Here is a 13,337-nt window from a genome sequence, read left to right as displayed (position 1 = left end):
ATCTTTTTCTTACTACTTTTTGCCAATGAAATCAACTCGTTGATGATTAAGGGACCTTCAAGAATGCTCCGTCCTTCGATGTAAGCCGTCTGTACATCACTAACTAATGAGCCAATCACTTTCTTGAGCCTGCTAGCTAGGATTTTAGTGACAACCTTCGAGATACACCCAATCAAATTAATCGGCCGAAAGTCGTTTATAGTCTGCGGGTTGTTTATTTTAGGAATAAGAGAGATGAAACTCGAGTTGCAGCCCCGATTGAGTTTTCCATGTACATAGAAGTAATCAAGTGCAAACCCGAAATCTTGTTCAAATATGTCCCAAAAGTCTTTTAGAAACATGAACGTAAAGCCATCCGGACCCGGTGTTTTATCACCCCCACAACTCCAGACTGCCTCCTTTATTTCCTCCTTTGTGAATCTCTTCACCAACATGGCGGATTGAGACAAATTTAGTGCCTTGAACCCATTATTGATGAACCTCGGTCTCTCATGCTCCTGTTCCAAGAATATCGATTCAAAATGCTTGCAAATCTTCTCCTTAAGTTCCTCCGGTTGGGATATCCAAACATCCCCAAAGTTCAGCCCATTTATTCTATTATTTTTTCGATGACCATTGATTACTCCATGGAAAAAGGCCGTATTTTCATCCCCGTCCACTGCCCATTTTACCTTCGCCCTTTGTTTGAGATCTTCCAATCTTTTATCATCCAGCTCATTTATCGTTTTTAGCCATGAGTTCCTATCTTCAATCTCCTGTTCGGTTAACGCAACTGATTCAGCTTTTAAATCCAACGTCTCCACCTTTTTCTGTAGGTCTTTTAGCATACCACTGTTCTTTTCTTTGATCTTGTCACACCATGGTTTTAACGCAGCTTTGATGGCCTTTAATTTTACTGCTAACAGTTTGTCTGGAGGGTTAAACCAAGCTACCCCATCATATGCTTTTTTCACAATTTCATATAAACCCTCCTCTTTTAACCAAGAGTTGAAAAACCGAAAGGGTGGCTTACCAAAATTCACATCGGAGCATAGTAATAACAGTGGTCGATGATCAGATTTGTGTCTTGTCAGTCCCCATAACTTTGCTGCAGGCCACATAGCTAAGAACGAATGACAGACTAATACCCGGTCTATCTTACTGAGTTTTAGTCCGTCGTCCGTCACGTACGTGAAGGTACACCCCATCATAGAGTATTCCGCAAGACCCGCTGCATTGATAAAGGAATTAAAGTCCTCTGCCTCATTTTTATTGAATCTGGAGTTTTTCCTTTCCAAAGGGTCCCTAACACAATTGAAGTCACCCAAGAATATCCATGAACCCGAAAAAGATCCCATCAAGACTAGTAGATCTTCCCAAAGCTGTTTTTTCATATTCTGATCCTGTGGAGCGTATACATTAACCACTGCAATATTTCTTTTTTCATTGCCCATTTCCCCCAGTATGGCTAAGAAATAACGATTCTTAACAGCAGCCTTTTTAGTAAAAATGCCCGAATCCCATATACTCAGTAGACCACCAGATCTCCCACTTGCTTCAATACAATCAAAATCAAATTGAGTGTTATCCCAGAAGTTGCTGACCTGAATGTTCGAAGAATCCGACATCTGTGTTTCTTGAATAGCAATAAAGCCCAATTTGTTACTTCTTTTGAGATTCCTAATATGCTCCCCCTTACTAGGATCTCCTGCCCCCCTTATGTTTGCGGATAAAAAATTCATTTGTGGAGATTTGTCACCTGTGCATCATTGATTTGCTTCTTGATCCTCTCTTCGCAACCGGAAACTCTAAACCCAAGTTTCTCGCCGACTTTAATCGTCAACTCCGCTTCTTCATCAATTGCCTGACCATAAGTATTTTCAACCCTGGCACTTCCAGCTTCTTCACAAGTTGTCGATCCCCTGCTTCTGCTCTTAGATGCTTCCGAGATTCTACCCATCCAAAGAGTGTCTTTCATCTTCATTGAAGGAAAATTGTGCTTCTTTTTTTTCTGACCTAACTTCTGATGAGAGGATCTAGAATCATTGACGCCAAGCTGTGGGGAGTTCGGTGAATTGTTTAAATCAATGATCTCTTTATTTTTTTGGGCCATCTGATTAATTACCTCCATAATATTAAATGGATCGGATGACATAGGATCAGCATTATCTTCAGTGGGCCTAGTTGGAGTATCATCCACAAACTCCTCATTGTTAAAAAGCTCATTCAGGCCCATCCCAGAATTGGGCTCGTTATTGGGTTTATTTTGTGGTACATGTGGGGGTGGAGGTGTGTCACATGGGTCCCCACTGTTGTTGTTACTATCCATGTTACCATCTCCTGAATTATTATTATCATTGGGAAAAGATGTGGCCCCCATATTGTTACCACCATCCTTGGAACCCACATAACTAGCCGCCCTATTTTTCAAAGTTGGTGAGTTATGAAATGATTTTTCATTAAAGCCACCACCAGTACCATTCTCGTTTCCCAATACTGATGTTTCAACTTCCTCATGCACGTCCGTTTGGTTTCCTACCTCCCATTCCGATGACATACTATCATTCCGGCTATCTTCAAACCATTCAGGCGGATCTGTGTCAGTCTCCGATATCCAAATAAAACATGGTTCACCGCCCCATTGCAACGTTAATTTGCAGTTGATACGACCCACTTTGTTTGACAGGACTCCGATTTTATTAACCGATAGATCAACGTCATCATCAGATGCTCTTGACGGAATAATCACCTTCCCGACCAGCTTACCTATTTGATTAAAAATATCTGGTCCCCAAAATTGTAACGGTACTCCTTTGATTAGAATCCAAGCGAGCCTTTGAAAGGGTAGATTTTGTCCTTCCCATGGGTAAAGTGATACGAACCATATAGACCAAAGCTCCTCCTTTAATTTGATAAACTCTTCCGCCTCTGTCGACGTTTTGAAAACAAGCATAACCCGTAATCCACCCAGGTATTTAATCACAAAACCAGAAAGACCAACACGTTCCAACTGTGTTCCTATATCTTTTAGATCAAAAGGGTTTCTTATCTCACCTATTAAGGACTTCCTCCTCCATCTTTTAGAATTTTCACTTTCCTGTAACTGGATCTCCAACGATTCTTCTGGTGCCTTTACTTCTTGTATCCCAGTGACGATGTTCGGTTCGTTTTTCTCCCCTGCTGCGTTCTTCTCATTTTGCACAGTTGTGTTCTTGGGTTGCCAGGCCTCGTTTTGATTCTGATGCACATGATGTATCTGCTCTTTCCTTGATGCCTCGACTGCAAAGCGGGTTGAATTAGCATGAGGTGTTACCGGCCTGTTGTTATTTTTCCTTAACCTCATGTTATCCCTGGACCAGCTCGTGTTCTTCTTGCTTCCAAAGTCATTCTTCTCAAATTTCGCCAAGTTCACCGAAACCCTGATCCGATCGATTTTAACTGATCCCAGATTTTCTCCCAACGCATGCACATCTCTAACTCCAGCAAACCTTATGAAACCAAAAGTGTTACCCATTCGGTCTTTTTTCTGTGGTATATATGCATCTGTCATGTTCCCAAAGTCCTGGAATACTTCCCATAAGAGATAACTCGAGCAGTCATCCGGTAAGTTTCCAATGAAATAGGTTGTTTCTGTTCTTTGAGGTCTTTTTTGTTGTTTATCTTCATGAACTAGCCTTCTACCTTTGTATCTTGCAACCCGCCAAGGCTCTTCTCTCGTGTTTTCATCCCATCTCCTGTTGTCTTCGAACCTTCTATTATCTTCATGGTGTCGGCTGTCATTGTATCTCCCCCCATTGTTTGCAAATGTTTGTCTCCCTATAATATAAGTTTTTATAGACTTTTATTTTATTAGAAAGGTCACCCATATACGGGCCAAATTATTTAGAATAATATTTCAACCAACTATATAAAATAGTGTTTAAAACTATTTAGGTTGAATATTATTCCATATAATAATGATCAACTTATATATGCATCATAACTTGTACTTTAAGCTTAGGGAGTGCTTCAAAAACAAAACTTTAATTTTCACTTTTAACTCAAACATTTCATATTTTACATTTTAACCCCTTTTCATTTTTTACTTTTAACTCAAAATTTTCCATTTTTCATAATTTAACACAACACTTTATTATTTACAACTTTCGTACCCCATACTTTTTATCTTTCGCAAGTTTTTCGCTTTACGTTTCGTTCTAAATTTTATGAGTTAACATGTCGTAGCGTGCATGTGAGGTTCAACGATTTTGCTCGATTTTTTCATATTTGACAGACTCGTCGCAATGCGTCCATTTTTCCCTTTTTGAAAAGTTCGCCGCAGCGGGCGGGTCGTAGATCGACTAAGTTATTATTTTCTACGTTTTATGTTTCTGGTTAATTTTTTCGTATTAAGACACTGTAGCGGGTGTGTGTGGTTCAACGATTTTAGTCAGCTTTTTGTTTAGTGTAATTTTTACCATTTTATCTATTTTATTTTTACGATGTTGAGAGTCGATGTGATTGTGGCATTGGTGCTACTTGGCACGGTTTTACGAACGTTTTTAACCTATTAAATTTTTTACTAATTTTTTGTTTCAGTTTACCCCTATACTTCCTTTACTTAAAAACTATTTTTTACGTGCATATTTTATGTACGGGTATGTGTAAATATGATTTCTTCTACATTCCGACGTAAACTTTTTTATAGACGAGTCACGTCAAATCTAATACGTTTTCGTTTAAAGAAACCATTTTTATGTGCATATTTCTATGTACGTTTTCGTATAAATTCAAGTTGTTCTACGTTTCGACGTAAACTTTTTTGGAAAATGATTCAGGTCAAATATAATATGTTTTCGTGTTTATTTTATGTACGTTTCGTAAAGTTTGTTTCGAACCAAGTAGAGTCAAATTATGGTTTCTTTTTCTCCACTTTTTTCGAAAGCTCTAATTAATCCCTTTCGATTACATGCGCATATTTTCCTTCATACCTGTTACGTTTCTTTGTATAAGTTGGGTCACATATAATACGTTATAATTGTCCGATATGAATTCCATTTACTTTATGTTTGATCCAATCACAATGCTTATACAGGTTACACTGAGTTCAGCTGGATACGTCGAAATGTGTGTTTTCATATGGTTAATGCATCATATAACGTTTGGACTAATCCATTCAATGTTTAACATGTACCCGCGCCGCAACGCGGGCGGGTCTTAACCCTAGTTTATATTAAAAATAAACTTGTTACTAGTTACTAGTGGTTAATAAATTTAACCAAACTTATTATTCTTATATAAAAATAGGAATGTTACATCCTCCCCACCTTGTTTTAAATCTCGTCCTCGAGGTTTGGGTTACGATATTTCTTTTAGACTTATGTCATATTTTAGTCAATAAAAATAATATTTAAGGTAGATGACACAGAATTAAAATATCAAATTTTGTGAATACGAATTGTACAATAAGTAGGATTCAATGGTTCAACTGAATTATTTCAAGAAATTGATGACAAACGAATGAGATGAAATGATATAATTCCTAAAGTGACTAGGTTCAAGCCAAAAGATATATGATTAATAGATATTCAAAATGAATGTGAAGGACTTTTAGAATCAATAAAATTCTTTGTCAAAAGAAAGTTTACTTTGATTGGTAACTAAGAAAGACTTAGAATCGACAGGTTCAAAATGAAATAAAAGCATGAAAATGATTTGTCAAATATTGGATTATGATATAAGAAAATCAATGTGCGGAGATGAGTGAATTGTAAGGATACACGAAAAGACAATAGAGTTAGTGTATTATCGTTTAGAGTTGCAAGTTGTTTTTTTTAATTGTGAAACAATGTGATAGTATACTATTAGTGACCATATTTTTTTCATACTATGTCCTAGAGATCGAAATATAATAAGAACAAGTTATTTTAGCATGACCAACCATTATATTATTTTTGTAAAGCAAATGTAATATATATATTATTTGTGTTCCTATCTGAACCGTATCAAATATAAATACTATGTAATATATATTATTTGTTACACATTTTTACTATATGTAAATGGTTACCACTTTTAAATAGATATTATTTTAGTATTTTACTATACTATGTAAAATAACTTATATTTACTATGTAATATAGATTACAAAATACCGCAATGGAGTTATTACATTTACAAAATATTTTAGTATTATGATTTTGTAAAAGAATCACTATTATTTATAACGTTAAATGAAAGGTGTAAATAAAGGTGTAAAAATATTTATTGTACAAAAGTATTTGTAAAATATTTTGTAAATATATAACACTTAATGGGTCGATTCTATGTGATTACTTATTTTCATTTTGAAATCATATAACATTGTGAATGTATTTACAAATATTGTAAATAAGTGAAAACGGGGACTATTCTTTATATATTACAATGTTCTCCTAACCCAACGTAGTTGACAACTACTATATTATTCTTGTATGGTTATTTTCTTGCCAGAGTGTTATGGTACATAGTTAGCACAAAACATGTGATACACAATTTTATATAATTTTATTCGTCCCTCTAATTCTTGTTATTGTTTTATGAAAATATGTTTTCTCTTTACAGTACCAGGTATATTTATAATTAAAATTTACTAAATAAGTATGATGACTTAATTTATATACATTAAATAGTTATTATCATGGTTGGATATTGGTTAGTGCTGCCTTGTTTAAGCATAGGTGGCCAGTCCATGCCTAACTAAGGCTAGGCTATTCAATACATGCCCCTGATAATAACTCTAGTATCTAAAAATAATACTAGCACTTCTGTTATTTATTACTAATAATAAAAATAAATAACTTAAATATAAACTTAAATGAGAGTATATCTCAATATAATTTTTATATATATAAAATATAAATTCTTTACCTCAATGGTTTAACAAAATTCATTAACTCGATATCAAAGAGTCACTGTTTTACAATAATGCGATTCATAGTGCAAAAAGCGAAATGATATTTGAGTTTCGATAAATCGAATGAAGCCCTCCAGTGGTCTTCATAAAGCAAGCGAATCATATGCGCAACAAATAGAGCATGTGTAACGTGTGGATTTACCAAGAAATGAAATAGATCAATATTCGCTACTATGAAAGAAATCCTCATGATATGATGACTATTAGAGAAAATAGAAATGCGAAAGTCAACTTATTATATGCAGAAGTCAGAATTTCAACGAAAAGAAATATAAAAACTTTATCTGGAATTTCGTGTGATAACTGTTGTTAAGTGACATTACTAGGGAATGTTGAATAAAATAAAAAAAAATAGGGAATTTGCAAAGGTATATGACTCCTTTTGCAGTGATAATAATTATGACTCTGATTAGACTGTGCACCGATAATTGTGAAATCTTTTTACAACGTACCTCAGCGAGATTTATGTCGGTTGTAGGATCATATGGCAAAGTGCTTCTTTTTTATTAGTAGTTTTTCTACTGACGGAGTTAGCATTGGTGTCATCGTGCCTAATTTATATTTTTCAAAGGTCTTGCCTTGGAAGTCGTATGTGATATACTTTGACCTTTGTGGACGTATAATTTAAGTTTCATGTGTTTTCTTGTGTATTAGCACAACTTTTATATGCTTCTTACTTGCGTTAATAGTTGATGGTAACGTATTGGAAATTCTTATACTTTCGATGATATCCCAACTTTAAAGGGTTCTCATTGTACGAGTTACGAGGTAAATGATCAAACAAAATAATGTTTGATATTGGAAAAGAGATTCCTGATAAAGAAATCTAGACACAGATGCTTGTGCTTTGTTTCAAATTGTCAATCCTTATGGTTTTTGGATTTCCTTATAGATATACCTAGCTATATAATCACATATTTCAAATGCTGAAATAAACATACCATTTATCAGGTCAATGTATTTAACAGATTCATAGTTCCAAAAACAAATCAGATATCAAATCATGATATTATTTAGGGAACTCTTGTCACTTGTTTGACATACTATGTAGCCCGTCTTATCCGGTTCGCGCCGGAGATGTAATCTCAGTATATCCGGACAAGCTGGAGAGTCTGCTACTCTATACCCAGTTTTGCCGGAGAAAATTTTCTATTTCCCATAAATAGTATCTTTTCAAGATTTTAAAAGTGCCTCTTTTATTAGGGCTTTTATCCAGAATCAAGGAAATTTGTATTTCCATACATATCTTTATTCTGGACTAAGTAATATCAATAAACAAGAATAAAAAATAGCAATTAAGTGCTATTGCCTGCTAATCGTCGTTCTTATGGCATACCAATATCCATTACATTATACTTATATAAGTAATTTTATCTTGAAGCTTATATTAAGGCAAAATTCTTAAGTTCAAGTCTAAATATCATCCTGAGTGCTATCAGATAATATTAAATTCCTAACTCTACTTTTAAACTTAGGTATTATTACAACATCTAATTGTTTAAACAAGTGGCTTAGCTTATACTAAGGCATCTTTTCTTATGTTCAAGTCTAATTGCTATCAGATGTGCTACCAGTTAATAGCAATCTCCTAACTCTTTTATTTAAGCTTAAGTATTATTATCACAACACTTATAGGCTTAAAGCAGTGGCTCTGATACCACCTTTACTGTCACGACTCACGACCCCCGACCCACCCTGGACGGAATCGGGCGACGCGAGCAGCCCATTGGTACCGGTGATTATTTTTGAAAAATATTGCAGCGGAAATTTCATCAGGATCGTGAGTTAGGAAAAATATCAGAGTTTAGAAAACACCGGATTTTATTTATTAAATAGATGGGATAAAACCCATGTTTTACAATGGTAGCTTTAGTATAAATAAATTTGATTTGATAAAACAAGATTTCTTAATTTAATTCAATTAATAAAATAAGCCACTTCTTGAAGTCCTTCAGTGCCGGATTCAATTCTTACTCCAATCTACTGTAATTACCTGAAACGCGTTTTAAAAAGGTTTTGTCAGCAGGAAATACTGAGTGAATCATTCATTTTATTGAAAACGGCACATTTTGTTATAATTCACAGTATTAAGAGCGATTACAATGTTTCTGATATCAAACCAACTACCCACGGTACTTTGTCACTCGACCCATTGGCCCTCTAATTGTCCAATGGTGTCTGTGATTATGGTCATATCACCCATTGGCTGCCCCAATGGTGAAGATTATCAAGTAATGTATACAAAACCCCACATACCAGCTATAACTTGGTGATTACAAAGACTTAATCCCTGTAATTATAACTTTGAAAATAATTTGGAGTTTTGTAAAACAGTTGATAAAAAGAGAATGACTCACATTATAAGCATGTAGTATTGAATTAACAAGCTTCCTGATTCAATTTCTTCTAAGAATTAGCATCTACTTTGATTGTAAGTGTATGGGTAGAGTTTAGTCTACTGATAAGCCTGATAACCTAGTTTAAACGATAATGCATACGAAAACTAGGTAATTAACTAATACAGCATTTACGATAAACTCACGAGATTAAAACCCTCACGACGAATGACAAAGTGCAATCACTTAAAGATCCATCGGATTCACAACGAATGACAGAGTATTCCCCGAGTTCGGGTGGTACTCAAACATTCTGTCGGAATCACGACTAATGACAAAGGATAACACTTAAACATCCTGTCGGATAGTTTCAGTCGATCGGATATTAAATCGTAGCAGCGATAGAGTTAATACCCGGTATCGTAGCAGCACCCCGATATCTTAATTTTTAAATTTTGAGTGGTGAGAATTCATTTTTTGTGAATTGGTTTCGACACAGACAAACAGCTTGTGAACCAAGCTATTTATAGCTGAAAATTGACCACCTCGCGTGACGCGAGGGGTCCCATAGGGGGCGCCGCGTGACGCGACGGGCCACGTTTCGTCATAGGCTTGCCACGTGTGTTTGTAGGTTAGCTGAGTCGACGAAAACGATAATTTCAATTTTTGACAGCAAACTATATGGATAATCGTCAATAGGGAATACCCTCCCCCCCTGAGTTTTAGGGGCCCTGATCCTGATTCTGATTGTTCTGAAAATTTTAGGATTTGTACAGAATTACTTGGGTGTCTCAACCAGGGTTTCCTATTGGGGAAATAAAATAATAAGTATGACTTTTGATGAGAGTTGTTTACAAAATAGAATAATAAATAATAGTTTTGGGTAAAATACAAAAAAAGAGAATAAAAGAGAATGGACCCACTTTGTAACTTTAGGGTTCAACTAGAAAGACTCATGGTAGAATATTAGGTATAACTTCTGAACTTATTATTAAAAAAAATATATAATGCACTCGTGTTAAGTACAGTACCCCTAACTCAACCTTGTCCCGAAATCCCGAGACCGAATCCTAACAACTTAGTCGGGCAGAGCCCTGATATATGTTATGAGGCTCAGATCAATCGGAAAGGGTAGCGGTGATCGGGAGTTAAAACACTTAAAACAGGGCAGAGCCTTATTATTTATAGTGTAAATAATAAAACAATAAGAATCTATATTATTTCGAGAGAGTGTGTGTAGAAAATGGAAAGAAGGCTGAATCCTTTAATTGTTTGTAGAATGTCTATTTTATAGTTGAACTTTGAGATAGGTAAAGTCATCTTTAAAAGACACGTATGTACTTTATTATTTACATATGCTTTCCTTTTATTGGATGAAATTTTAGATCTTCATCCAAAAGATGCGTAAGCATTTCAACAAACTTTCAAAATGGACCTGTAGTCGTCATGCATGTATTTCGAACTTGTGTCTGACACATATCTAGTTTTCTAGATTTAAATATAGGTGTTATTAGTTTAATTTATTTATTTCTTTATTTACGTAAGTTTATTTATTATTATTATTATATTTTATTTTGATTCCTGTCTTCGACATACACACATATAGTTCAAACAAAATTAAATTTGTTAACATTAGTATTATTTTATTATTTAGATATTAATTTAACTGCTTCACTTATTTGGCGCTTATAACTTCTAAAATAAAATGTTTTATAAAACAATGAATATGTCTTTTAGAACAAGAATATTTTTGTCTACATTTGGGTCTAAGCTTCATCAAAAATAGAGTAGGTTCAAAATACAATGTATTTTTATAATTTAATTATTTATGGTTCCTAGGCCTGTCTAGGAACTTTATATTTCTAACAATCGACTTACTCGTAAACTACCATTCTAATAATATAAGTTTTTATAGACTTTTATTTTATTAGAAAGGTCACCCATATACGGGCCAAATTATTTAGAATAATATTTCAACCAACTATATAAAATAGTGTTTAAAACTATTTAGGTTGAATATTATTCCATATAATAATGATCAACTTATATATGCATCATAACTTGTACTTTAAGCTTAGGGAGTGCTTCAAAAAAAAAAAACTTTAATTTTCACTTTTAACTCAAACATTTCATATTTTACATTTTAACCCCTTTTCATTTTTTACTTTTAACTCAAAATTTTCCATTTTTCATAATTTAACACAACACTTTATTATTTACAACTTTCGTACCCCATACTTTTTATCTTTCGCAAGTTTTTCGCTTTACGTTTCGTTCTAAATTTTATGAGTTAACATGTCGTAGCGTGCATGTGAGGTTCAACGATTTTGCTCGATTTTTTCATATTTGACAGACTCGTCGCAATGCGTCCATTTTTCCCTTTTTGAAAAGTTCGCCGCAGCGGGCGGGTCGTAGATCGACTAAGTTATTATTTTCTACGTTTTATGTTTCTGGTTAATTTTTTCGTATTAAGACACTGTAGCGGGTGTGTGTGGTTCAACGATTTTAGTCAGCTTTTTATTTAGTGTAATTTTTACCATTTTATCTATTTTATTTTTACGATGTTGAGAGTCGATGTGATTGTGGCATTGGTGCTACTTGGCACGGTTTTACGAACGTTTTTAACCTATTAAATTTTTTACTAATTTTTTGTTTCAGTTTACCCCTATACTTCCTTTACTTAAAAACTATTTTTTACGTGCATATTTTATGTACGGGTATGTGTAAATATGATTTCTTCTACATTCCGACGTAAACTTTTTTATAGACGAGTCACGTCAAATCTAATACGTTTTCGTTTAAAGAAACCATTTTTATGTGCATATTTCTATGTACGTTTTCGTATAAATTCAAGTTGTTCTACGTTTCGACGTAAACTTTTTTGGAAAATGATTCAGGTCAAATATAATATGTTTTCGTGTTTATTTTATGTACGTTTCGTAAAGTTTGTTTCGAACCAAGTAGAGTCAAATTATGGTTTCTTTTTCTCCACTTTTTTCGAAAGCTCTAATTAATCCCTTTCGATTACATGCGCATATTTTCCTTCATACCTGTTACGTTTCTTTGTATAAGTTGGGTCACATATAATACGTTATAATTGTCCGATATGAATTCCATTTACTTTATGTTTGATCCAATCACAATGCTTATACAGGTTACACTGAGTTCAGCTGGATACGTCGAAATGTGTGTTTTCATATGGTTAATGCATCATATAACGTTTGGACTAATCCATTCAATGTTTAACATGTACCCGCGCCGCAACGCGGGCGGGTCTTAACCCTAGTTTATATTAAAAATAAACTTGTTACTAGTTACTAGTGGTTAATAAATTTAACCAAACTTATTATTCTTATATAAAAATAGGAATGTTACATCCTCCCCACCTTGTTTTAAATCTCGTCCTCGAGGTTTGGGTTACGATATTTCTTTTAGACTTATGTCATATTTTAGTCAATAAAAATAATATTTAAGGTAGATGACACAGAATTAAAATATCAAATTTTGTGAATACGAATTGTACAATAAGTAGGATTCAATGGTTCAACTGAATTATTTCAAGAAATTGATGACAAACGAATGAGATGAAATGATATAATTCCTAAAGTGACTAGGTTCAAGCCAAAAGATATATGATTAATAGATATTCAAAATGAATGTGAAGGACTTTTAGAATCAATAAAATTCTTTGTCAAAAGAAAGTTTACTTTGATTGGTAACTAAGAAAGACTTAGAATCGACAGGTTCAAAATGAAATAAAAGCATGAAAATGATTTGTCAAATATTGGATTATGATATAAGAAAATCAATGTGCGGAGATGAGTGAATTGTAAGGATACACGAAAAGACAATAGAGTTAGTGTATTATCGTTTAGAGTTGCAAGTTGTTTTTTTTTAATTGTGAAACAATGTGATAGTATACTATTAGTGACCATATTTTTTTCATACTATGTCCTAGAGATCGAAATATAATAAGAACAAGTTATTTTAGCATGACCAACCATTATATTATTTTTGTAAAGCAAATGTAATATATATATATTATTTGTGTTCCTATCTGAACCGTATCAAATATAAATACTATGTAA

This window comes from Helianthus annuus, chromosome 17, assembly GCF_002127325.2.
Source record: "Helianthus annuus cultivar XRQ/B chromosome 17, HanXRQr2.0-SUNRISE, whole genome shotgun sequence".
Lineage (NCBI taxonomy): Eukaryota > Viridiplantae > Streptophyta > Magnoliopsida > Asterales > Asteraceae > Helianthus > Helianthus annuus.
The sequence above is the reverse complement of the archived record's forward strand: the minus strand, read 5'-3'. Positions refer to the sequence as shown.